The sequence below is a fragment of the Chlamydotis macqueenii genome, chromosome 8, assembly GCF_036417535.1.
Source record: "Chlamydotis macqueenii isolate bChlMac1 chromosome 8, bChlMac1.mat, whole genome shotgun sequence".
In the NCBI taxonomy this organism is placed as follows: Eukaryota; Metazoa; Chordata; class Aves; order Otidiformes; family Otididae; genus Chlamydotis; species Chlamydotis macqueenii.
Genome location: NC_141563.1, coordinates 6,443,525 through 6,471,470, shown reverse-complemented (window position 1 = coordinate 6,471,470; position 27,946 = coordinate 6,443,525). Strand labels below are relative to the sequence as shown.

General features: G+C 39.5%; 1 long non-coding RNA gene across 2 annotated transcripts in view; it reads right to left on the bottom strand.

Moving 5' to 3' along the window:
• Positions 1 to 27,946, bottom strand: part of LOC147599910 (uncharacterized) — a 63,722-nt gene that overhangs the window by 1,728 nt on the left and 34,048 nt on the right. For both annotated transcript variants that reach the window (XR_015259195.1, XR_015259196.1), the window contains exon 2: positions 2,644 to 2,733. This is a non-coding gene — a long non-coding RNA (uncharacterized LOC147599910). The remainder of the gene's footprint in view (positions 1 to 2,643; positions 2,734 to 27,946) is intronic.

Below are 27,946 nucleotides of genomic sequence, written 5' to 3'. Positions count from 1 at the left end.
TTTTTTTTTTGTAAAACATACATGTAGGGTTGTAATCCTAGTGTCATAGGGGGAAGGGTTTTAGAGGCTGGATCAGAAAGCAAAACATGGTAACGTAGGAATTTTACCTGATTTGCATTTGTGAGTGGAGTTCTCCTGCAGAAGGTGGTCCCGCAGCTCAGCTGGTCTGAATTTTTTTTTTGCCCTGTCCACTCTTAGCTTGTTGCACTGAAATTAGCTTATATGAACTGCTCTTTGTTTACCTTGTCCTTTGATAAAAGAAGTCTCATACTCTTATTTTCTCCATTTCTGATTATTTTAAAAATCGTTTATAGGTGTTGGGTTCTTTGTTAAATTTGTTTGTACTTTCACAAAGGGAACCAGCACCCGAAGACTGAAGGTCATAAGTGTGCTCCCTGCGTGTGTTTCGTAAACAAACACCATGACAAGGACTGTCCTGGCTGTTTTTTTCAGTTTCTGATTGCTCTGCATGTAGAGGTATTTATGACATCATTGAACTCAACTGAATTTTCTATCGAATATATCTAAAGACAGAGTCATTAATATAGCTTATTGGGGATCTAGAGAAGAATGCAATCAACTAATTGTCTCCTTCATGGTAGATTAGATGAGTTTTGTTTAGGAAGGCCACTGTGATCATTAATACATCTGAATTTTAACTATATGTGGCAGTCAACCCTTTTTTTTTTGGCTGATGCAGCAGCATGGGATATTTGCTATCAAAAATTTAGCTCTGAAGTTTGATTTCTTTTTTTTTTTTTTTTTTTTTTTTTCTCTTCATTTATTTGTACTGGCTTTTCCACAGTTAAATTCCATGGATGTTACGAAAGGATTTCTTTACACCAGCATGAGTGATGAGAGAATAAGATTCTCCAACTCAGCAGTCTTTCGTGCATCTGCATCCGTTCAATACTGTTCTAGCAAAATAAATAGACTTTATGGTTTAGGGTTGCTCACGTTTAACATCCTGTCACTTCGTATTTCTGTATGAGGTCTTGTCTGGCTGATACCTGGCAGTTAGGATGGGGTGTAGGGGAAAGAGAGGAGCGATGTGGAGCTTGCAGCTGGGTGGATTGCACCTTAGAAGGAATTACTTTCACAGGTTGTTATTATTCCCTCCCCACCCCCCATAATGGAAAAAACTCAATATTTCCTTGGTTACCTAGCCTCTGTTGAAACGGGCTGAAACTTGTAAGTACAAAAACACAAAAAAGTACTCCTGAGCTCCAGCCCTGATTCCTGATGTCTGCAGGTTATGCAGGGTAAAAACGCTTTCATCTTCTCTCATCTGGTTTTCATTTTTTTAAATCCCTTACTGGGCTTAGCTAGCTGTTACAAATGCCAGCTTTATTTTAAGTTTTATTTCAGATCTGCAGGCTTATGTGAACATTCAGATTGGATGTATGTTTTTTTTTTTTATTTAAGGTTAGTAGGTCATAAATAAACCAAAGCACTTTTCTTGCTATGAGCAATAGGGTCATGGTGTACATGAAATATCGCTTTAAAAAATTGGAACCTAACGTGAATTGACAGAGGTACATGAGGAAGTAGTTTGTTGCGTCGCTGTAAAGGCCATAGGGATTTGGGCTGCTAGAGCTGCCTGTCTTAAGAATAGATTAGATATCTTGTCTGATGACCTGTACTTAATTTAAGTGACTGCCTTTGCCAGTCCTTCCAGAGGGCAACTGTGTGAAGTAGAGCATCTCATCTTCAGTCTTCAGTCCTTCTCCTCCTCTTGATGGCCTGACCTAAATTGAAGATATGGGTGTTGTGCTGCACAAACAGACAATTACTTCAATGCTATGCGAACTGCGTCTTTGGCTCTAATTAGCTAGCTTTTCCATTTTGACCTGGATATCTTGAATCAGAGGACTAATGTTCAACTTCATTGTACTCATTAATACTAGCAACTGTCATACAGTACACTCGCTTTATCAGCTGCCTTATGTAAAACAGTAATAAAAGCTCCCTCGCCCGCCTTAGAAATGATGGCTGGAGCGGTGAAGTGCTACTCTGCCCTGCTTTTATTGCCCCACCTCTTCCTTTTTTTTCCTTCTCCCCCACAAACTCTTGATGAAATATAAATGATGGATGACAGACAGGTCTGGCTTGCAGGCTAATTCAGACAGCTGGTTTAGTATTTTTAACAGTCTTACTGCTTGTACAGCAGTGAGATCGCTTGGGAACAGATACTCAGGTGAATACACAGATCTCAGGCTTGGTGTGTTGTAGATAACTTCCCTAATGATGCATCAAAACAGTCTATTCAGATTGTACACTGATTTAAATAATACATTAACATAGTTATGGGGTAGATACTCTGCATGGTTTACAGCATCTTTTTTTTTCTTTTGCTGGCATTGAATCGTTACTGGAAGGTGGAGTTAAGAGGTTTTGAAGGCAAATATACATTTGTATAAAAGGAAGACAACAGAACAATAGTGTCAATACTCATATTGCAAAGTTATCGCGTGGATCCAGTTGTTGGCTACTTCCACCTCCCACCTGCCGTCTCCCACAGTCTGTCAACAGGCTTCCAGTTACACACTTGGGGACAGGAAGAAATGCAACGCATGGATGTATTTTTAATTGTGTTGCAAAAGTGAATTCCAGTGACAGTGTCTAAAAATGGCACGGACATACTTGGGATCAGCTTCTCGGCTAGTGCAAACCGACACAGCTCCTTGACATCAGGGCATCTGCATTTACACAGGCTGGCACCTGGATGCTCATCTGGAAAAAAAGTGAAGTAGAATGATCAGTTATCGGTTCTTATCACCTTTTCTATTTCTTGTGTTGCGTGATCATCTTTTTTGTTAAACCATTTTCAAATAACAGATTTTCATGTCTTATTGACATTTTGCCTGCAATAAATGAGCAGTAATAGTAAATCTCAGTAAGCATTGATGCTGCTGTGCTTCCACCGAAAGGAGTTAAATCCAGCTGACCTAGCAATCAGAGATTCAATTTATTCTGGGATGACTTTGAGTTATATTCTGAAAGTAAAAACTCCGTGTGGCTATCAAGAGGAACTCTTTTTTTTTTTTTCTTTTTTTTTCTGACAAAATGAAAACTGTTTTTCTTCTGTTCTCTTAAAAACTGCAAGAACAGAATCTGATAACCTTCACTGTAGTCTAAGACTCTCACTGTACTCTACAAACACTAACTGCAGTTGTTTCTGCGGCGTGTTGGAGTATAGCATCGGCTCCTAGTTACTAATGCAGTAATTCAAAGGCAAATGTTTTTCAAGAAATCCAGCTAGACAATCACAATGTTTTCATGGTGCCTTCAACCCATGGAAACATCTTTGTAAAACTCTGCTGGAAAAAAAAAAAAGATGTTTTAGGGAGCATTTCACCATTTACTGGAGTACAGCCATGTCTGGAGAAAAGGAGCGGCTGCATAACATCTTGAGGCACTGGTGCATGCTAGCCTGAGACAGGAGGGAAAATGGTGATTTCCTTGCTTAAATTCTACGTTCTCCAAGGCTGATTTTTGTCCATTATGGTATGAAGAAATCTCAAGTTATGCAGAATCATCCTGGTTCTTGCTCAGGGAATGAGAAGGGGAAAATATCTTGACGCGCCAGGAAACACTGAGGTGAAATGACCACCACCAGACTGCTTTTTAAGCTAAATCAAAACTTGGTTTGACATGCGTAGCCATCACAGGGCAATCTGCAGCTCATTGAGTCCTAGCAGAGTTCTGCTGGCCCAGAAACCAGGACATTGCCAAGTATTGCTAGTTCGTGTGCTTGTAGCCGTTGATTATGTTTTTTACTAAGTCTGCTGTCCAAAAATTGACTGTACTTTTGAAATTAACCCCATCAGGAAATATTACGTGTCCACAACACAGGCTGTGAGGTGGGATGCTGATTAACCAACTAATTTACAAACGGAACAAATGTGAGGAGCAGCAGTGATATTAGTGCAATCAAATATTTGATGAACTAATTCCAGAAATAATTTAATTGCAGAGTTCAAAGCTATGCTTTGCCCATTAGAATTTTACCTCATTAGTATTTTGTTAAATTTTGATATTAGACACTTCCAAAATGAAATTTAATGTAAAAATACCACGGTAATACTAGCTTTTTTTCTTACTGCTTTAGACTTATTGTACCTCAATCAATATGTATTGTCACTCTTATTTAACAAATCATAGTTGCATTCATGTGTTCTAAACAGACTTTTATATCTCCTCACTCTAATTTATTACTTCATGTTGTTAGTCCTGTTTGTAACTGTAAGAGCTTTTCCAGGGTACAGGATTGCGGCACTGGACCTGTAAGCTTTGCTTTTTATTTAAAGCCAAGACGCTGGTGAATAAATTCTAATATTGCCTGCAATTTCCCAGCCTTTTGGATGGCAATTATTCGCTCTTTGTTACTGGAACACATTACTATTTATGGAAGATATGCACATATTTCAGTGCCCATAAATCATATGCAAACATCTGTTCTTTAGATCAGTAGATGGAGTATGGTAACTGCTTTTTACATTAATATCCATGAAGTAATACTTTATACTTAAACTTTAGAATTTTAGCAAATATTTCAGCTATTTAACTTTTCAGGCAATGTAAGTCAACACAGTAGAAATTGCACACACAGTCTGGCATAGAGTTCTGCGTGGCCTGTAACCAAAAAATGTCAAATGGTACCTGTACGATAGAGGGGGTAAATATTAAGAGCAACGTGATCAGCTTGGCTAAAGCATAAAAGGTTCTGTTAGTAATTCTCTGTGCTCGTTACTGCCTTTGAAGGGAGTTTCTTACCCTCTCCCTTCCTGCGATAGCCTTAAACGGGCATCCTTTTCCCGTCTGAATCGGGACTGAGCGTAGAGGTTTACATTTTTCTTAGTAGTATGATGTATTTGCCATGCAGTTCTGCAGGCAACATTCAAAGGCCAATAACTGTGAAGTTGCGCTCAGAAAACATATGGTATGTGTGGAAACCAAGGCTGCGTACAAGTTAAACTATAAGATGTGGGAAAGACAATATTGCATGAGAAGATGGGTGCTAGCTAGAAAGGCTAGCAGATGATGGAGGTTTCTCATTCTTTTTCTTCAATCGCAGTGTTAGTATTTTTCCATGAAGTGTTTTCAGCTATGAAGAGAAGAATCTTCAAGTTGTATCCTGTGTAGCATTTATGTCAAGCATTTATTTGGCTGACATATGTGCCAAGACTGTGGATTGTTTTTTTCAACGCTTCCTTTGTCTTTGTATTTCTTTTATGGGAATGGAGACTTGGTATTTTGAGGCTAGACTTATAAATGGCAACATAGCAACTGAATTTTCAGAGAATGGAAGTATATATAAAAACAGAGAGTAAAAATACTCTATTTCTAAAAGTTCTTGAGTCCTACTGTAGTCAAGTGATAGACAATATAGATTGCAGTTCTTTACCTGCAGAAGATGGGCTAGTTACTTTGAACTTGCTTCCTAATCCTCTTGATTTTAGAAAAAACAAATTCAGAATGAATGGGGATCCTCGTCTTAGGACTTCTGGAGTATTTCAGTATCATTTGTGTGTTGTCTTTTAGGTTCTTCGTAGTGACTATATGCAATATAGTCAGAAAAACATGTTTAATTTGTACTTTTGATTTTTAACTATTTTTTTAGAAGTTACGTGAAAAGATGCAGTTTGAGTGCAGGTTGGCTTGGGGGATTCTCCACATATCTGTATCTCCCTGCCAGAGCTGAGTGCGGTAGCAACTGGCTTCAGTATCCCACCCCCCTCTTCTTTCTGAGTCGCCATAGAAATGGGCCGAGAGAATTACCAACTTCAAACCATTATGGTCCTGCTGCACACAGTTTCTTTTGATCAAGAGCAAGTAATTTGAACCCTGATGTTTAGTGGGTAATACTTACAGGCTCGTAAAAGTGTAGTGATGGCTGATACCTCCTCGTGCTTTGAACACATGGAGTGCCGTACAAACAACACGGGGCTGCTGCAGGCAAGTCCAGCCGTTAGCGTTTGAGGCACGCCGCCTTGTGCCCTTGGAGGGGAAATCGCCTCTTCACTGGACAAGAGAGGCACCTTTTTTGGGTTCTGTGTCGGCTTCCAGAGCAAGTATCAGGAGCTCTCTAGGTAGCATGTAGATATGAAAAAAAAAATATTTTTTTCAAATACTTTATTTATTACACAGTACTGGATACTAACTGAAGGCGGCCGGCATTCACTTAGCACTGCAATTCTGAAAACGTAAGGATGGTACATCATTGCCTGTTTGCATTATTTCCTTTGCTGTGATCGTGTTTTGGCATTCTTGCGTTTTTCCTTTGTGAAAATTTCTGCATCAAATCTATTTGTTGCTAACATACTCAGTATTTTTCATGTGTAATTTGAAACAGATGACAGATTATGTTTCATCTTTGTTCCTAAAAATATCAGTGTATTTTACAGAAGTTAGACCACAAATGCAATTTGAGAGTATGTTGAACACTCCATGGATCTTTGTGTAAATGTTGGTGAAATCTGGTTCTTAAAATATCAATACAAGCAAAGAAAATAGTAGAGGGGCACTTGCTGAACAGCTGGTGTCGCATCTGTCTGTTGGAGCTGAAGATGAAGCTCAGATGGGAACAAAGTTTTCATAGGCTTGGTGGGATTACCTGATGAGTTTTGTTTTGACCCTCCATCACACTCTGTGTGCTCTGGCTGCTGCTTAGGACCTGCAAGACATGCCTGTCCTGCGGTCACTACAGCCTGCGCTCTGGAGTGATAGAAAGGCTCATGGCGATCTTCAGGGAGAAGAGGAAATTCCTTGAAATCTTTTTGTGCCAGTCATTGCTCTAGTGTAAAAACAAAACAGGTTTTGGTCCAGAGTTTGGCGAAACATTATTTCGGTGGTGTAACTTCTTGTTTTCAACAGCAGAGACCGTTCTAAAGACTTTCATTTTTCTACTTGCTTGTTTGGGGTTTTTTTTGGTGTTTCAAGCTAAGCTTTTAGGCATGTTAAATAATGTAAACAAGGTTTGGATTTTTGTTACTGTTATCTAGGAACAGCCATTGAAAACAAATATGCTATTGACTCAGCCCTACAAAGCTCTGAACACAGAATAAGCCCAGACGTTGAAGGACTGGGCACGCAGTTTAAATAGTTAGCATAGCAAAACCCGTTGCTGTACAATTGTACTGGATCCAATGATTTACAGCACGAATGTGAAGCATAATGCTGTGTAGTCAGGGAGCAAATCCCTAGTTCATTTGGTTTTTTTTAGAAAGACAAATACACACAAACTACTTGTTTTCTGCCTTGGCGAAGGTATTTTTAAGTCATATATTCTTATAAAAAAAACTATCCCACAATAAATAGATACAAGACTGCAGGAACTATTATAAAAGCCTTATCTTTATTGTTGAAAAATGGTGCATCCTTGATGTTTTTAATCTGCCTGTATTTTTGTGGCCCTCAACATCCTCCTCCTTGTCCCTCTTGAGCTCAGCTGCCCTTTGAAAAGCACTTTGTGCTCCAGTGACCGCTTTAAACTTTCTATTGACAAAATTAAGCTGGACTCCTAATTTATTTTTCCAACAGAAAGTGTGAGTTGAAAGTGGTCATTGGCCCAAAAACCCCTGGTGGGAGCGAAGATGATTTTATTGGGAAGGGGGAGCGATGTTTGGTCTCATCTTCTCCGTCCTTCCACCCCCTTCTCCTGCTAATTTCTTAAAACCCTCTTGCTTTTTCCCTGCTCCCAGAGTCCCAGCAAACTGCAATTCCTGCACCCCTTCCCTGAAATTTCCCTTTTCTATCCCCACGGCAGCGACATTTCCCTTTTTGCAGCCATCTGCTGCAGTAAGGACGAGTAGGCCAGGAAGTAAAGCAGTGCTTGGTACGTCAACTGAGACTGGTTTGTGAAGCCAAATCCTGTCTCTTAAAACCGTGGGAAGGCTGACTGGGAGACTGACAACCGAGTGAGTGAGTGAATGGGATGAGGAAACCGTGTATAGCCACAGGAAGTGGGGATTATTAAAACATTCCCTTTGCTTCACGCACATCTATGTGCGTTTTAAAAATACGTGTAAACACACACACAGACGTAGTGTAATGTGACGGGAGAAAGGGAAATGTCTCGTCCTTTTGGAGATTCAAGGGGATCAGATTTGTACGTCTGTAACATCCAAAGGCTCACATCAAAGTGTACTTCTGTGCAGCTGGATCTCGCTTTTCTGCAGAACCTAATACTTTTAAACATCCAACCTGAAATGAATTAGTAGTTTTTGGAGTAAGTGGATGGCATTTTACGCAGTGAGCACCTCTCAAAATCTCTAGAAATCTGCTGTTACCATCTCAGTAACCACTCTTAATCAACAAACCATAATCTGACAGTCATAGGTGACACTGGCTATTCTGACAAGTTTTGTTTCTGCATCAATACCTCCTTGCATTTTTAGAAACTTTGTTGTTTGGGTACCTGCTGATCTTCTCGCTAAGGTTAATCAGGGAGTTTGAGGCTCACAGATTCCAATTTCTGTGCCGCTTAAAGGTGTTTTGTTTGCATTTTTTTTTGTTTTTAGAAAAACCAGATTAAATTCCATTTGGTGGGAAGCCTCCATCACTTAAGCCCTCTGGTAACTCTATACTTCGAACACCTAATGCAGAGACATTACGCTGGCTTTTAGCAGATAGGGTGAATTTCATTCCTAGCGAATATGACCCAGGTGCTAAAAAGCTATAGCTGAAAGTGCTAGGTTAAAAGCACAAGGCAGCTAGGTACATAAATATTACATAGCTAGATCTTTAATGGGTTCCTGTCGTAGAGTTGCTTTGTTTAAAGATTTCCATAACCCCGATGATTTATCGCGTCTTTTCTAGAAGTATGCTGTTAGCAGGAAACTCGGTTGAAGCACTTTCAATCATGTTGGAGGATCATTATACTTTCACTTGAGTAACTAATTAGTTGCAAGAAATTAACCACTGCTGCTGAGCACAGAAACACTTCCAAGAAGGGCTTTCATTTTTGTTGTGGAAAATGACCTCAGGCACTTGAGGAGGGGGGCAGAAGGGAGAAATAATGATCTGCTGTCTTTTAATATAACTTTTGTTTTCAATTTGACCCCATAACTAGCAGGCAGCATAGCTGTCTGAATGGGGCGCTGCACTTGGGCTTTGGATAAATATCTTGTAATCTTGCCGGTCTCATGGATCTGATGTCTGACCTCAGCTCATTGACTGAAACCGGTTTAAGGTTCTCAATACTGTTCTTTAAGGCTATGGGAGACAAAATATGAGACAGAGGAAGAAATAAGTTAGTGAATAGGATGGAAGGAAGAATACAATATGACGAAAGAAAGGATATAACCAGTCTGTTCACATCTCTGGAACTTATTTTTCTTGTTTTGAAAGGTAGGTCATGCTTAATTGGCATGTGAGGGTCTTGCACAAGAGCTCAGTATTATTGTCATATGCTGTTCACAGAACTGCTGATATAATGTAAGACACAATGAAGGAGAATAAAGAGCAGCTAAAATACTTAGCAGCTTGCCCCACCCCTCCTAGGGCAAAAACTGGAAGGAAACTACAGACAAATGGTTTCTGAGATCTAGATTCTTCTCTAATATATAAAATCCCTTTAACAGGGCAATAACAGAGTGACAAATCCTGGTCACTTTTACTCTGGAACTGCGATTTGGTGCCCACTATTTGACAAATATACACATAAAACATATTTCCAGTGATAAAATTAGAAAATAACCTATGATGCATATACAAATCAGTAGTCTCCTTTCAGTCTTCTCCTCCCTCTGTTGCAGAGGCAGTGAATTCCTCAAGTTCTTGGAGACAGAGAAGTAGCGTTCAGTAACGCGAGGGCAAAGGGGAGGGGAAGCTGATTGGTATTTCTTGCTCCCTCCTTCCTTCTCTCTGCCCACGCTTGCAAGATTAGAATGTTAAGTCTCCAAGATGTGTATCTGGGCTGTGGTGATGCAGAAATGCTGGGAATTATTCAGTGCAAAAAGGGAGTGGGCTACTGTAGTCATAACAAACTCCTCCTGGATATCAAAAATAAGGGTAGCACTGCCCCATTCCTGTAATGCTTTTAACACTTTTGCCCTCTCCTCTGTTCTTTGCCTTCTAATTCTTACTCTCAAGCATCTATTTTAGGTACCTGAAGGTTAGGATTAGAATCTCATTCAGCTGTTTATGATTATATTGGATTACCTGCAATAGTATAAATGTCTTCTGAAAACATTTATATAAACCTAGTACTTGCTGGATGTTGGATGTGGGGAAGTTTTTCCCTTTTTTTTCCCCTGTGTTCACAACTTATTTTATTGGCATATGAGAATACCGTGGAGCGGAAGGTCACATCTGACATTTTGAGGGGGCAGGTTTGCGTATGTGCGTGCCAAGAAATTGAACTTCATTTGGAAGAAAACAGCAGAGCTGCCTTCTAGAGAAAGAACATGAGCAGTACCATAATACCTTCAATCAAAGTCACGGTAGCATTTTTCCTTGAGGAGCTATGGGGCAGAGAATTTCAGAGTGGGCACGCTGCCACTAAAGCAAGCAGCTTGTGCGTGCACACATGTGTACACATGTGCAAGCCTCCCCGTTTCACGACAGCTGTGCACAAGAGCTCATGAGAAAAAAAGGAAGGGAGAAGGGCTTAGTGAAAGCTCTTTTCTACTTTCTAGAAAACTACCTGCCAGGCTTTTTAAAACAACGTTACCCTGAAACTGGATGCAGGGAATTTCAAAAGGACCGAGGGATTTGGAAAGATCCCTTCCCTTGCAGCTCTGTGGAATTTCTGCAAAAAATGTCAGTGTTTTATCTGGGCAGCACTGAAAAGGGCAATCTGAGTGCAAGAACAGCATAGAAAAGCGCTATATTCAATGCGATGTATCTCAGATGAACACTATGCAATAGCCTAAGATTCTTTAGTTCTAGTACCTGCAGCTCATCCAAACCATGTAGACACTCTCCCACTTTCTGGCAATTCCAGTTGAATAACATGGAACTGAATATAAAACCATTAACGAATATCCAAGTTATAGACTGTTGACAGGTGTCTCAATTTTCCTTTCCCTTTTGTGAACGTGTTCTCTGATTTGTTCCCGTTACCTAATTTTCTTTTACTTGCTCTTCCGTTTTGATCTGTAAGTGTTCAATGAGCTCAATGCATCTTCAAATATCGCGTGACAACTGCCTTTAAGAGTAGTTTCAAACCAGTTTGGACTTCTGCCTGCAGTTCAGATCGGGTTTGTTTGAGTTCTTACTCAGATCTAAATCTTGAAACTCCTTCCTGCCTGGATACTCTTATTCATGCCACATCAAATATTGACTTGCTAATGTTCAGACATCAGCTGGTTCTATGCTGTGGAAAATATATGTCCTTCATAGTCTTGTATAATCAAAAGTGGAATATGTGTAGCACAAAACCCCCTAAATATCTAGGGAGAAAGAATGGAAGACGCATATTTAAAGGAAAACCTTTGAAATACAATTAAAACAATTAGGCAGCTAGCTCGCTCTCACATTTACACTTCAGTTACTGGATGGAATCACAAAACATGAAGGCTGATCATGAATGACTCAACGGCAGACCTCTTTACTGGGAACATGTATCTATACAGAGTATGGTGAGCCACGACACTGAGGGACAGGCAGGGCAGTGTCACTCTAAGTGGATTATAGGAAAAAGCATGTAACTGTGCCATTATTTCTATTTAGAAACTGATATGTATTAGTTGTATGTAAATGCAGCTGATTTTCTATTTCTGTAGCTGTGCATGCATGCAGTTGAAAAGACCAAGTAAATGAGAAAGTGGGTTGAGTTGGTCATGCATTTAATAACCCCGGCTTTGACTGGGCTGAAGCTGAGTAAACCAAATGTGAAGGGATTAGCTCCTAAAGTGCATTTCGGGTGATTTCAGACAAATGGAAAGAAAGTTTCACTGTGGGAACTGAAAAAAGGTTCTGAAGTGGAAAAGTATACTTGCTTGCCTGGTATATAGTCCAGTAATATTTTTTTTCCTCTTTCCTCATCCTTTCCTCCCCTCTGAGGGCATAAACCAACCTTTTTTGTTATCTTTTCTGATTTGCCAAGGTATAAGTCTGTAAACATGTCTTTATGCAAATTGGTAAATATGTTTCTGCAAGTTCTTACAGTGCAGAAGCATTCAAAGCTTGTACATCTCATCAATTGATTTCATTTTGACATTCAGCAACAAAGCAGGGCTATTTTTCTCAAATGATCAGCAATTTTTCATACAGAGCTCGTGGTGATGAATTGGAGTTTCTATAGTTCAGAATTTCTTAAGTGTAGTGGATTAGTGTAAATGCATGATCTTTATAATTACAAACACTCGGAGTTCTACAATTCTGAGTGGAAATAGGGATAGTTTCATTGGTCAAAGAAAGCCTGTACTTTGCAGATTAGATCATTTCTCATGAAAATTAAGAACTTCCTTGCATTATGACTTCTAAATGTGCCTAAAATGTTAGATATATATTAGATGTTTGTTAGAGATGGATAGTCAGAGGCTGAATGATGAGCTATATTTTTGTCATTCTGCCCAGGATTTTTTTCCCCACTATCTTTATTTAAAAAAAAAAAAAAAAAAAAAAAGGAGAGAGAAAGAAAAAAAAACTAATGTAGTTTTGGGGATTAGAACCTACTTTTTCTCATTCTTTCTTGTGCTGTTTTGAGCCTTTGTATAGCACCAGGATCAACTATTCAATCAGTGTCTTTGAAAAGCACCTGCCCGGCTGCCAGATTCCTGATGCAGAGAAACGAGATGGTGCCAGAAATCAGTCACTCTGTGCTAAATATTGCTGCTGGCTCCGCTCCCTGTCTCTGAGTCTGTAGAAGTCTAATCTCCTGTTCTTTGGTGAAAAGATGGCAGGATTGAAAAAACGCAGTCTGAAGTTGCTGTTACATAACAAGTGTTACGTCTTGCCATCCTGCGTGGTTAAGGAGTTAAACTGGTCTCTGGTCTCCAGTGCTAGCATGGTCTAATTTTTTTTTCCTCTTGGTATCTGATATTACATGGGATGCCTTTATGCTTAGCTACTGTGGCAGTTGTCACTCAGCTCTTCACTTGCCAAGACTTAAGTTTAGCGAATTTAGAAATTCTACTTTACAGGGAGTGTTTTGCTGCCAATCAAGTCTGAATATCAACATCAAACTGCCTTGCATGTGTACAGGACGCCAACCAGCAGAGCCCCTGTCCTTCACCACCCAGCTCATTTCTGTACACGCTGAAAATTAAAATGGCGTGATATTAAATGCTATAACATTAAAACTAACATCAGAAAAAGCAGCGCTGAAGCTAATGTGCAGACAAATCCTTTTCACAACCGTAAGTGCGTCTTCATGGCATTTCCAGTTTTTATAGAATCCAAGTACCTTCCCAGGAATACTGAAAGGGATTTGACTATATAAGAAAGAATAGAATTGAATTTTTCCATCACACTTGCAATACGCAAATAACTGATAGCAGGCATTTAAAACAATCATTACAAAACTAGGTTACTGTAAACCCGATCAAGCTGCGTTATTTTCCTTAAATGTGTTCTGCAGCTGGCTTAGGTGCTTAACTAGCACATAATACCTAAATTCAAAATCGGAATCCTCAGAATGCTCTGTTCAGTGCTTGTGGAGGTGCCCGAAGTCCCTGGCCACCAAAATATCTGCCAGATGAATTCCCTGATGCTTAGGCCGAGCTGGGGCTGAGTCCCCCTGCTGACCTCACCTCGGCATGTCGTGCACAACAGCCCAAAGGAGCCTGCGGTCCCCTTCCCCTGCGCTTTCAGCTCCGATGAGCAGTCATCGGAGCAAATCCCAAAGGTGAGGGAAGTTGGTGTCTCGGTTACCAAGCTGTAGCTGAACATATTCTCTATTGCCAATGGAATATTTAATTGCTCTTTGCAAACTGTGGCAGCTTACTGAGGAGGCATCTGAGAGCATCTCTCAATCAGAATATCCAGTTGTATGTAGGAGATTTGGTTCAAAATCCCACTGGTGAAGCTGGAATTTGAATCTAGGTCTTCCATGCCCTGGGCGGGTGAGCTATTCATTGAGAGGGAAAAGCAGTAAAAGTGCCTGCTCCTTTGTCAGTTGGAAGAGGAGTGTTTCCAGAACAAAATTCCAGGAGAGAGTTCCTGGTTGTGTCGCTGTAATGGCAGCAATGTTAAATCCAAAGTTTCAAGGCTGCAGTTCTAGGCCTGTGACTCTCGCCATTCCCCTGCCTTGTTTAGGAGCACCCGCTGCAACCTGCTGATTTCTGAGACTCCTCTGACGTGCGTAGTTCTTCAATATACACATAGCTGCTCAGTCTCTATGGATGTTTTGGGTATAGATGCTTGGAAGATAACTGCAACATTTATGGTTTCTAGAACTTCAGTCCTGTGGTTGCTCGACCTGTCATCAGGGCTTCCCTCCCCCAAATCCAGAAATGGATGCAATATTGTGGGTTTTGGTTGATGATTCTTGTCCTTACCGAAGAGGCTAATATATTCTTTGCTGGATGTTCTGCTTTCTTCTTAGGCCTAAATGGATATTGCTCCTTCTGCTGAAGTGACAGCTCCTGGGTGATGTGTGATATGGCACAGACAAGGAATCTGAACGTGGGATGTGTGTTCTCCAGCTGGATAGTTCTCCAGGAAGAGGTTTAGCAGGTAAACCACAGCCACAAAGTCTGTTTCCATTATCAAAGGCTTTAGCTTCAACTGCCAGTTCTAGACATCTGATGTATGAACCCGGTATTTATGCATATGGCTGAAAATGTTAGCAGATGAATTTGAGGGTCTGAGAAGGATTTTTAGTATCAAATTAGATTTTAGCTAAGCCACGCTGAAAGTAAACCTGAGAAGATAAAAGAAAATATGTACCAAACTGCAGGGTTTATTACTCTGCCAGCAAGTAGTCGAATGGCCCAGACAAAAACAGAAGGCTCGTTATATCTCACAAGTTCTTTTTTTGGAGTTAAAATGATGGGAAGCAGCTCTGAGAAAGATTTCCTGTTTTAAGATTATCAATATGGAAAAAAAGCTTTGCTAACCTTTATTTTGATAAAGTTACGATCCACCTTCAATGTATAGGAGTCTTAAGCCTTGCTTATCTGCAAAGTTGAATCCTAAAAAGTGCTACGGAGTTTTCTTTTTCTCTGAGTACGCCAACTAAAGTCTGTCTTAAAAATGGGGGTTTTCCTTCTTTAGACTGAGATTTTCTAAGAAGGGATTTTCCTTTTTAATTGACTTTGGAAGGAGTTAACTGTGTGTTTTGAGCTTCCTTATCCATGTTCGCTTGAGTACGTTGGACTGCTTTGTTACTGAAACTTTAAGCTGATTTTTTGTTTATTATTCAGAGCAGGTAATTGAAAATAATCTAGTTACTCCTCTCAGGATGCCTTTGGGGATACTTGGAAAAACTAATTGTAAAAATGTGTTACAGTATGAATCTTGCTGACTTCCATTTGATTTTTCATTTGTTAATTTGAGAGAGTGAAAGAGAAGAAATGTTGCTTATGTAAAATGAGACTGAGAGTGCAGAAACATGGAAAACATGCCTATTCTTGTGAGAGGTGTGGTGTGCAATAGCTTACGATGAGGAACAGCTGAAGAGCTGTTATGACTAAGGTGGTTGCTACCTAATAGAGGTCTGGTACAGCTACTGTTTGTGATCATCTATGTTCTCCCTTCGTCTTCCCTGCTGCTTCTCCCACCACTGCAGCGCTGTCTTGCACTTCCCCTTCAGAAGAGTTTATGGGGGAATACTAGTTGGCAACAGAAGCCTGCTTCCAGCTGGCCTCTAATGATAAAACTCGGAAATACTTTGCAAAAACGCACTGCAGGGAAACAATAGCCTCAGGAGCTATCCTTCTGTTGTGAACTGTGGCGACGTACGTTGCATCGCAAGGGGTTATGTGTCTGGCTTATGATAAGTTGGTGATTACAAACTGAACATAACTCGGCGCACGGTTTATGTTAAACTCGTCGTGGATATTACTTGAGATGTTTGGCTTTTTCATCATACTGTATTCACATTACTTCCTGGTTTTCTTATATTTGGAAAAAGTAAAAATATGGAATCATAGAATAGTTTGGTGGGAAGGGACCTTTGAAGGCCACCCAGTCCAACCCCTCTGCAAGGAGAAGGGACATCTCCAACCACATCAGGTTGCTTGTCCTAGATCAGGCAATAGAGACATCTTTTTCAGGACCAGAATGCAGGCACGGAGGTTTCTACGGGTTTGGGAAGTTTTTTTGGGTTTGAGGTTGGTTTTGGTTTCTTTCCACCTAAAGTATGGCTCTCCCTATTTCTTTCAAATCAGACATAGATATCTGATAATGAAAACTGATAATGTTTTAACTGCCAGGCACATGATTAAAAATGTGTGTCAAAACTTGCAGCTTAAAAAGAGGTTTCTGGATGAGCTCAGCAAAATAGTTCACAGATTATGCAAATTCATGTTCACTCTAGAGACTATGGCAAAGTTTCTGATAATAAAAGTAATTATTAAACTGATATGGAAACTCTGTCTACTGTGGTAGCTTAAATTTCATTCTAATTTGTTTGATTTTCATATCGTTAAATCTACAGCACTGTTTAAAAATCTTATGTATGGTAGCCCTGCTACAAGTTTCTCGAAAACCCTATGTTGTTTGAGTGATGATAAGCATTGAAAAGCCAAGAGTGGAACGTTCCTGCTTCATTGTCCCCTTCTGTGCCGTCACATGTCTCTGAATATCGATGCTTTGCTACTTGACCATGCAAGGATTTATTGCATGTGTATGGGTTTTATTTTGAATATACAAATTGGGTATTACAGATAGTTGTGCTACCCTTGCATGCAAATTGAGAAATGGAATAATGCAAGGAATTTATTTAGAGAAAACAGGAAAGTATGTCTGAAATACTTAAATGAACGCACAGAGATATTTTATCAGGAAATTCAAAATTTGGTCCCTGAACATGACTAAATGTAAGCAGGGCTGAATAAAGAGAGAGCTTTGAGACACAAGCGTAATAGACTTTTTTGGTGATAGAGTGAAAAAGGATTTTAGAATCAAATATTTTTATGTTTACTGGACCTCCCAGAGCAAAATCTTTCCATGTAGTTGAGAAGCAAACCAAAATATTTTTGCACTCGTTTTTGTGAAGTCTTGTTTCCATCAGCACTCCATAAATACCATTTTTTTCTGAAAATGGTATGAGTTAAACATTTGATTTTGTGTCTTTCTACGCAAGTATTGAATATATACTGGTATATATAGTGGAAAAGTAGTATACCTATTTCATTTTGATACATCCTAAACTGAATAACAAATGGGCTTTTTTCTTGGCTTTAAAAAGGAAGAAGATATGAAAATGAGTTTATAACAAGGTATAAAATGGAATGTATTTAATCGTTAATATCCCTGACAATCATGGAAATATATAGTCTAACTTGAGGGTTGTGATTTGTAAGAAGGGATACAGAGGGTAGAGATTGTTCTCATTTAGTTTTGGTTTGTGTTTAAATACGCAGTTCCCTCCCTGTCCTGTCAAAGTAATCAGTGGTTTTCTATTGATGAGGTCAACAGGGTCATACCAGTAAGCTTAAAAATGGACCTGATTTCCCAGTTCAGAGCGGGGATAAGAGGGGAAGGTATTCTAGTGTTTCCCCAGTAAGCTCCTTCATTTCATACCTGAAACACAAATTACATCCAGATAGCGGTTAAGCGTGAATTCAGTCTTTCTCATGTAATACCACATCTTCTCAAGAAGACTTCTGAAGAGAATACCTGGTATTTTTACCCTTATTTAAGGACCAGTGATCAAAATATTCACTGAGCCAACTAAAGGAGGCAAACTCTGTTCAGAAGATCTCCAGTTTAAGTAATCAAACCTAGTATCTTTTAACAGATACTTCTGGGGAGTTGTCATGGTCACTTACAAGCAGGGGGTTGTTCTAGGCATAGCTTTGGGGCTAGACAGTGTGTCTTCAGAGGAGGTTTTCAGAATGGCCTAATGTTATTTTGCTCTCAGTGAAGTTAAATGGGAATTTTTATGCTGACTTTCAGAGCTGCATTTAGGAAAGGCTAATTACTTCTGTGGAAGGAGGATTTTCAGATGAAATCGTTGGGACAAACCATCAGTACTTGGACTGAATCCATTCCGGTCTGACTGCACCAACTCCTGAAGAGCCTTTGAGGCAGTTCTAGCGCATGATGTTAATTTAAAGGAAACTAAATATTAGTAAGGCATTGATGAAAGTGGGCAGATTAAAAGGATGCAAAACCTAAAAGTATCTTCAAAGGATCATCCATGGCTAGATTCAGTGATCATTACTAAGTCATTTTATACACCATTAAGTAGAGGTCTAGACTAAATTGAGAGCATTCACCAAAAGTTACCATGGGGCAGTATCTGACATACCACAGCTATTTCTTTTTCCAAAGGAGACCATAAGCCATGAAGAACAGTTAAATGCTGTAGCTAACATGTAGATGTTTTCCCACTTTAGTCATTGGCTGATGACATAAGCCTATGTGTAGAGCTGTCATTAAATAAATGTTTAAAGTTTTGCCTCAAATTATTACTGACATGTCAGCAGAGGCTTCTATCTCCTTCCTTCGTGATATTTAAAAATTGAATGGACAAGGCACTCAGCACAGGGTAATGCCAGGTTTTGCTCTGGTTTGAGCAGGACGTTGGGCTAGGTGGAGTGCTGAGGTCCCTTCCAACCTCACTTGTTTCAGGAGTCTCTCTGATTTCAGTCATTGAGTACATATCTCTGAGGCTTGATGGAACTACTTCGGTTGATAAAGTTATTTCAGATAGCTCAAGACATTAAAGTAGATCTTCTACATGTTTTGTCAGCTGTTTGGGAAGGACTTGTATATCTGAAGGATGCTCTGAGCTTTCTGTTGCAAAGGTCAAGAATAATAAATATATCTATTTGACTATTGACATGTTAGGAAAAAAAAATTACATTTAGGATCTTCATAGGTATGCATAACTTTCTCTAATGCCTATAGTGTGGTGGGGTTTTTGTTGTAGTTTGACTGCGAGAAGGGGTGAGTGAGTAGCTGGGGGGAATTTTGTTTTGCTCTCATACTCTGCTATCTAATGCTAAATCATTGAAGCTCTGGATAATGTTCAAAATGGAGTGCAGGGGGGAGATAAAAGGCATTATATTGTAGGGAAGAAAATAAAAGAAATAAAGAAGCTAGGTCATTCTCAAAATGTGAAATACTCTTTTCATTTAGGAAAAAAAGGGAAAATATTTTTAACATTTTAAAAGAAAATGGTACGCTGACTTGTCCACTCCCTTCCCCCGCCCAGTGGAAATAGTTTTAAAAGTTGAGTTCAACTGTTGAATATATTCAGTTGCCCTAGATAATCTTGGCAAGTTTAGAACATGCTCAAAAAACTTCATGGATTCCTGATGTTTAGCCCTTCTCAGTTGAGAATATGCCTTTAATAAGCAAAAATAACTCCTATTTTGCATATGGCACAAAAAATAATTTAATACAGAATAAAATTACCTGACTGTAATTTAATAATGTGAATTTTTTTTTTTTAGTGTGAATACTTTGAAGCACTAAATTGAGAGTCTGAGTGTTCAGAGTGATGAACAGCACGTACTTTACATTGCAGAAATTAGGAAACCATGAAATCTTGAAAATTCTTCCTTAGATAAATAAAGCCTTTCATCTTAAGTGAGGCTGGCTGCTTGAGGGCTGTCGGCAGCAGACCAGCTTACGGGTGCAAACCCACCCCAAAAGCAGTTTTGTGACCTTGAAACAGCTTTCTTTGGGCTCTTGAGATGAAAAAAAGTTTTAAATGTCGGCCAAAAATCTGGATTTTGTACCTAGCTCTGTTAGTCATTTCATACAACTAGTTTAACTTCTCTGTTGAATAATTTAGAAGAAATGTCTCAGCTATTGTCCCACAGTTGTTCAGAAATTAGAATGTATTCTCTTTTAAGATGCTGTCAAAGTGCAAATTGTTATTTAATGAATATTTGTTATTGTGAATCTCTGTACATATATACAGGTCAAGAAATACCTGCTTCTGGAAGACAGTGTTTTGGTACATCCACAATATTTTACTGAAAGTGAAAATAAAAAATATTTAATATTTTAAAACCCAAAGAAACAAAAAGTCCCACCTGATCTCTTTTAGAAATTGGTTTATTTAAAACACATGATTTCTATCTGACTCCCTAACCATATCCTATATTTTCATTTTAAATTCTCTGTGTTTTTTATTTGGCTCTGTACTACTTGTACCTCAGAAAATTTTGCTGGTGTAAACAGTAGTCTTGGCTATGTGATGAATGAAGTATTGCAGCTGCCTGAGTAAAAAATTTCAGTGGAGTCTAAAGATAGACTTGTCTTGTATCTATTCTTTGGCAGAGAAAGAGGGTGATGGATGAGAAGTGGAGTCTATGAAAGAACAGTTAAAACGCAGACACGCTGACATTATAATACGGCGTCTCGTTGGGTGACGCGGTGTTTTGACTACGTGGCTGCAGCAGGTCTGTAATTTAGATGCCATTAACGGCACAGAAAGCAGTAGTGTGGAGACAGGAATACCGTAAAAATCTCCGAGTCTGTACTTACAATGCAGATAAAACAGCCCTTTGAACTCGTGGTGCCAAATGTTGTCCCAGGTTCCCGTTCTGCCATGAGGAAAGCGGTTTTGGCTGTTGAGGGGTTTTATTTCTCCCCCTCCTCCCGGCCCAGACAGACCTGTTCTGTCGGGGCTGCCGGGCCTGTGTCCCTGCAACCATCCCGGGCAAAGGGACGCTGCCTGTGTTCTGCCCAACTCCTGGCCCGCTCACACGTTCCGTACAGAATTTGCTGTTGTGGATGGCCAGGACAATGTTTTCTTTGTGCCCCTTGGCATTTGAATATGCTGCTTTATGCTTTTACCGACGTAGCGCACGGAACTCATGTCACCAGAAGCTATCGCTGGTTAGCTGTAAGAGTTGCACTCAGGCCTGTGACGGCGGCCTGCCTATAATATATCATTTGTTTCCACTTGGCTGTTGTAATATTCTGTCTTTTAGACTTTTTTTTCCTTTCCCTTGCTGTCTTTATTTTTCTTTTACCCCCATTTTAAATTATAACTGACTGCTTCGCTTATCGAACTGAGCTGTGGGTAAGCACGTGCTTCTCTCTACCCTCACAGAAGCCAAACCTGTAACGCACCTCAGTGTAATGGACGCCGTCATTGTTTGCCAGATTGGAGTGAGCCTTTCCCAAAACAGTTCCCCATCTTTGAGAACCTTGCAAAATGTGTACAATATGTTAATTGTGAAGCTTTTTTAAAGCACATACTTCAAAAAGGAGAAGAAATGCTGTGTAAGTGAAACTCGTTTAAAGTGCTCTGCCATTTCTAGCAGGAGCCTGTCGTAATAGCTGCATTATTTCTTTACCCTGATAGAATGCAAACAAAAGAATGAAGCCTTTGTACATGGCACTTTGGCTTTTTTTTTTTCCTTTAAACTGGTTCATTGTAGATAAGTCTGTTACTATACTGCACGCATACTAGTTGTTTCCAGTTTTCCCTAAGTAGATAGACTCTTTTCAAAATATTCTTGCAGGGCTAACAAAGTTGAAATACAGCTTCTGTTCTGTGAATAAATCATAACTGAATAGTAATAGTTACTGAAGGGATAAGTAGGGAATTTGAGAAAAGCACTTGTTCTTTGCAGTACAAGCCTCACATTCCAAGTGTGGTAAATGTACGAATGTATGTATGCCTTTCTTTTATCACTTAAAAACAAATGATACCTAAAATTCAATGCATATTTCTCTGCTAGAAAATATGACATGGATCTGCTTTATACTGAAGGTGATGAGAACTGAAGAAAAATAAAGCTTCTGCATTGATTCAGTGCCGAGCTTTCCAAATTCAGTGTTTTGCAAATGCGTGTGTGTCTCCACGCACATGGCTCATGGTTTATCATGTACTATTTACAGAGATATGCAGCCTGCAAGTGTGAATTTGGGGTAAACTTTTGCCTCTTTAATTTCTATTATGTCATGCCATGCAAGATAAAAATGACAGGAAACGTTTCTACTTGTAAATGTAACATTTACTGTTGTAAATGTTGTCAGTTGCTGAAAATACTGTTGCAGGGGATGATCTGCTTTCAAAATTCTTATAATTTTCCTATTTCTTAGTACCTTTGTCACAGAAGCTTGGCCTGGCAGGCTAGGAATTCTTTCTCCTCAATCTTGAAAGCCGTAGAAAACTAGAATTTACTTACAGCTTAATCACCTAAGCTAGAATCTCCTTCAAGTTAGTGGAAGTGTTTGTAAGAACAGTAAGAGTCAGGAAGAGCTTAGGGGTATTGTAACAGCTGCTTGCAAACCAAATTGCTTTGAAATAAGAGTCCAGTGTTTTACTGTTATAGCCATAATCTTCAGGTCTTTAAGTTGCAACATGTTCTAGTAGGAAATTCAGAGGAAATGCTAGAAAAACTTGCAGTGCATTTGTGTCACCTTCTCCCACTTACTTTCCCTTAATGTTTTCCGTAATGCTCAGAGGGATTGGGCATAAGCATCAGATGATTTTTAAGAACAGAAGAAACTTTGAAATTCAAAATATTGAATGGAATATAAACTTCATGAAGATGGACTGGTACTGATCTCTTAACTGTAGTTTTATTACTGACACTGCTTCAAAGATTCAGAACGGAAGAAGGATTTATGGTCTTTAAGGAAATGTTGCACCTTCTCTTTTTCTTTACTCAAACTATTGTAACAGCATAATCAGCAGAAAAATTAACTAGTTGCTGAAAGAAGTGGAAAAACAAATATTAAGAAACCAAAAGCTCAGGGATTAACTAACAATTTAGTTAAGAGTATTTGGAGATGCTAGGGTGGTGTGCGTGTACTTCACACAGAATAGATAGATAGCGTTTAGAATCATAGAATCACAGAACAGTTTGGGTGGGAAGGGACCTTCAAAGCCCACCCAGCCCAACCCCCCTGCCAGGAACAGGGACATCTCCAACCAGATCAGGTTGCTCAGAGCCCCGGCCAACCTGGCCTGGAATGTTTCCAGGGATGGGGTAGTATCTAGTGCCTACAGTCCTGTGGGAATCTGTGAGGCCAAATGAGCAGTAATGTGATATTTATTAAGCCATGGTCCTGTGATTTACCTCTGTAAATACAGGTAGCATACGCTATTTACATGTGAATACACTGACATGTAAAGATGTGCATGCGAGTTGGAAAAAAGCTAGGGAGGGCATGACAGCTGTTACGGGAGGAAGTTAATGTCGCCTGGATTCATCTACCTGATACGGATCAAGGTTGCAAATGGTCACTTCCCCGTCATCTTACAGAGCTCAGCCAAAAAGGAATGAGTAATTTTTCTTGCACTTGTTGCCCCAAACCTTCTGTGAGGAATAACACGAAAGCAAAGCACAACTTGAGAGAAGTAATGAGTAGCATTTTCCTGACCTGTTTTTTTTTAAATGAGATCATACTGTGAGTTAGTGAAAAAACTCTTAGTGGCAAGTTTGGTGAAATAAGTCTTAGGTATAACACTGTTTTTCTACTTAAGAAATAATTTCTGAAATGAAAGGGAACTATTCTATATGCTCAGCTGGATTTTAAGTATAGAGTGAACATGCACAATTTATCTGTTATACAAGATATTATGCACTTAGATAGCTTTTTTTCCTAACAAATGCCTTGTACAAAAGTAATTCAGTAATCAAAATGGGTGTTACTTTTCTGCTAAAAGCCCTGAGCATATTCTGCAACAATTAAAACCCTGAGGAGAGCACAGTTCGCTTCCTGATGTGGTGGTGTGGTCCCAGCTGCCCTCCCGAGAGCAGAATTCCAGATGCTTCTGTTTTGCTGTGTGGAGCGATGCTGTAGTTGTTGGACAGCAAGGATCTGATTTGGTTATCTGATAATATTGTGTCTGTTGAAATTCTTTCACTGTGGCCCTAGTGATGTGTAAATACAGTATGAAGGGAACTATATTATGGATTGCTGTCCTTAAATGCATGGATATTGCTCGAGTGAGTCCAAGAACAACTTAGATTTGAGAACATAATGACGGCATCTCAAATTCCATGAAAGGGGGGAATTAGCTAGTATCTAAAGCAACATATAAAGTAAATGAGCAGTGATTTGAACCTGCCGTTCCTAGAATCATTTAAGTTGGAAAAGACCTCCAAGATCATGGAGTCCAACCATAAGCCTAACACTACCAAGTCTATTGCTAAACCATGTCTCTAAGTGCCACATCTACACGTCCTTTGAACACCTCCAGGGATGGTGACTCAGCCGTTTCCCTGGGCAGCCTGTTCCCGTGCCTGATAACCCTTTCCATGAAGAAATTTTCCCTAATATCCAACCTAAACCTCCCCTGGCACAACTTGAGACCATTTCCTCTTGTCCTTTAACTAGTTATTTGGCAGAAGAGATCAACACCCGCCTCCCTACACCCTCCTTTCAGGTTGTTATAAAGAGTGGTGAGGTCTCCCCTCAGCCTCCTCTTCTCCAGGCTAAACAACTCCAGTTCCCTCAGCTGTCCCTCACAGGATTTGTTCTCCAGACCCTTAATCTTCATCACACTACTTGTTTCTTTAGAGGTGGTTGTAGAGTGTGTATGAAGGGGAAGAAGAAAAACCCATCTATGGAAGTGTTTCTAGATGATAAACTCCAATGTTTCTCCAACTGTTTCATAAGGGCTGTTTTTATAGGACACTAAAAGCTTAATAAAGCTTAGATTTGGCAAAAACAAAGAATGTGAGGAAAACTTCAGTTGTGGTTGTTCCCATCTTTTTGGTATTGTTTCAGAATGTTTTATACCATGGTTGAATGTGCATCTGCTCAAACTTTTTGAACATGTTCATGAGTTGTTTGGGGGCTGATCCTGGATTCTTTACGCACTTAACTATGCTATTAAATTCTGTGGATATTCTGATTGTGGATTATCTTGTTTTAAATCATTGCTATGTATCATTTAAGTTATTTTAAATGACCTAGCAAGCAGTTAATCAAGGGCAGAAAACTTCTCGGGTACTAGCTCTAACTACCACTTGTGATAGAAGAGAAACACCAATTCATTTTCTGTTCCCAAACTCTGTGTGGCAACTTCTATTTTTCCTAATCTACTTAGCCTGAGAATTGCTTTTTAATTTTTTTTTTTACAAGATGTAGCATCAGATGCTGCTGCTGATGTATTATTGTAATAGAAATTTGTAATCAAGATTATAGTAACTGTCAACAGTGTACAGCTCTGCTTTCAGGATGAGAAAAGTGGAGATGATGATTCCTGGAGTTCTGCTTTGTTGGAGAGAGACTGGAGGGGCTAACATGGGTTTAGGACTATGGAGAAAAGGATCTTCCCTCCCTTCTGGGCATGTAGAGCTGAACGTTCACTTTGCTTTGGGGTCTGGGTTTATCACTAAATGCTCAAGCAAGCCTGGAGGCATTTCCTAGACCCTGCAACCATGTAGCTTTTAAAATCAATTAGCCCTCTCTTATGTTTTCTGCATGCTGCATCAATTACGATGGAGTTACTTGGCTCTGTGAGAAAGGGAAGGTGTGGGGGTCCCCGTAGCCCTTCTTTCCCCATAGCGTGGTGGAACGGCTGCATCTCACGTGGCCCTTTGGCAGCAGCAGGGATCTCGCCAGAATCTGAGAATGTAAATCGTGCTTAAAGGGGAGATGCTGGAAAAAAAATCATTCAACAGCAAAAAAAATATGGAGTTAGCTTCCACTACCTGACGTGAGACTCCGTCAGAGTAGAACAAATACCGAACTGGGCCATGCTTTGTGTAATATCGACATGATGGGTAGGCTCAATGTTTCTTGGACGTAACAACCTTCCCAGGTGTGTGGTCTTCTGTAGAATACAGACTTGAGAGAGAGCCATCCTAGCGCAACTATAACTAACACCAAGTGTCCACAGAAGATTGCTTCTCACAGGAATAAGAACAGATTAGAGGGTGTTTAACAAAGCAGTAGAACGGATATGTTACCATTTAAAAAAAGAAGTAACAAAAATGAAGACAAAATAGCTACTAACTGCCTTAAGGAGAAACCACTTTGTTTAGGGTTCAACACAAGAGACTTGGTCTGTTTGGAACAGCAGTGTTTTTATAACATGCTTTTCTTGAATCACTGTCTTCTCGATATTCTCTGATCTAAAAGTCTAACATTGTTAATCTAACAAATTACTGTAAGGCACTAAGCTTGTAATATGATGAAAAGTATTACTAGCATTTTGTAGAAATAATTGGTTTTTTGCATTCTGTTAGGAGTTTTTTTCTGCAATTGCAGATGTATACAAAACTGTAACTACATCTCGTTGAAAAGTTCATCTATTTTTTTCCCCCTCTGGGGAAAATGCAAGATATTTTGAAGAAATACATTTTTCCGTGGATGTTTTTCTGGGAAGGCCCTTTGCGTTCGGAGAAGAAAAAAAGACCCCATGCTGCCCCAGAAGGGTTGACAGCCTCGTGGTTTTGGTGTGCCTCTGCAATGTCAGAGCTCTGTTGTTGTTGGAGAAGGGCCTGGAAACCTGGGTTTCCGATACTTTGTGTGAAAATCTTAACGATCAGACTATCTATCTGGAACGTGATCCTGCTGCTTGGTTTCCTTCTCTTTCCTTTGCTATGACCTTCTTTCCCCCAAAGAAAGTTAAAGTAATTTAGACATACCTTTAGTCTAACACAGAACAAAAAAATTTCAAAACGAGATATTCTTTTCTAATCAGTCTTAATAATAATGCATAGATCCACTGTTTATGTTGTCTAGTAAAGCAAACACTACGCTAAGGGCAATCTCTATATCGTTATTAATGAAGAGACACAGCTGTACGCGTATGGAGAGAAAAGTGCCGTAGCTGTGCCTGAAGCGCTCTGTTTGGAGGCATGGAAAATTCTTGCGTTTATTCCGTTGATTCTTGTGATGAAGCATCTTTCTGTCTGCGCGCTTGCATAGGTACTTAATATTTGGCTTCATTTATGCATAGTGAAAACTAGAACTGATGTTGACAATGTGAGGGGTGCCTTTAAATATACAAAACCAAATAGGGGAAAAAAAACCTGTTCATAAAGCTGAAGTGGTTCTTTATGGAAGGATAAAAAATAATCAGATTGATTATCCCTCTCTTCCATTCATACAAAAACATTGAAAACTGTAGTTTAATTTTATTGTTGACTATTACAACATCTCTTATGAAGTACTAATTCTAACTGAAATCAGTAAAGTGTCTTTCAAAAAGTTCAGCCTGCGTGCTAAGATATTACAGATTTATTTCTAATGGACTCAAACACAGGTATGTCTAATTTTCTTTAAAGCTTCTATCAGTGGGGAAAGAAAGGTGGTGGCTGTAGCACGCTCCCATAGGATACACCTCATTTTTAGCACTTAATGTTTTAATGTTCATCGCTTAAACGTGGTTTTGGGCGTGCTTCTGAATCATTACTCTGCAAACAGACATTGCTGTCCCTCTCCAGATGGGTTTCCACCTTGTTTAAGGATTGATGCTTTTCTCCTTTATTTTTTAGAAAAGGTCATTTTTAATTAGATTCTGCTTTCCAGATAAGCTGCTCTTCATTTTTAATTCAAGGGACCAAGAGGAGGTAGCACTGGGGTATATTCGATCTCTTTGAAATATTTCAGTTTGTCTTTAAAATCTCACAGCACCGTAACTTTCTTGACAGGCTGTTGTGATATTCAGATATTTGTTGGCTGGACTTAAAAGTATGTTTTGGGTACTGTTTGGAAAAATCCCGTGCCCCAGAAGTGCAATACACAATAAAGGGAAGAGATGTTCAAGACCTATTGTGCATGCATTGCTGCAGTGTTTCTCTTAACACTTTCAGATTGTTGCCTTGGAAAAAAAAAGTTGTTTCCATATTTTATTCCAGTTATCTCTGTGAAATTCTTCATTTCAGGTCCTTTTTGGTTTTGCTTTGACCTGTTTTTACAGTTTTTAGTGCTGCCTGTTTAACATATGTGCGGT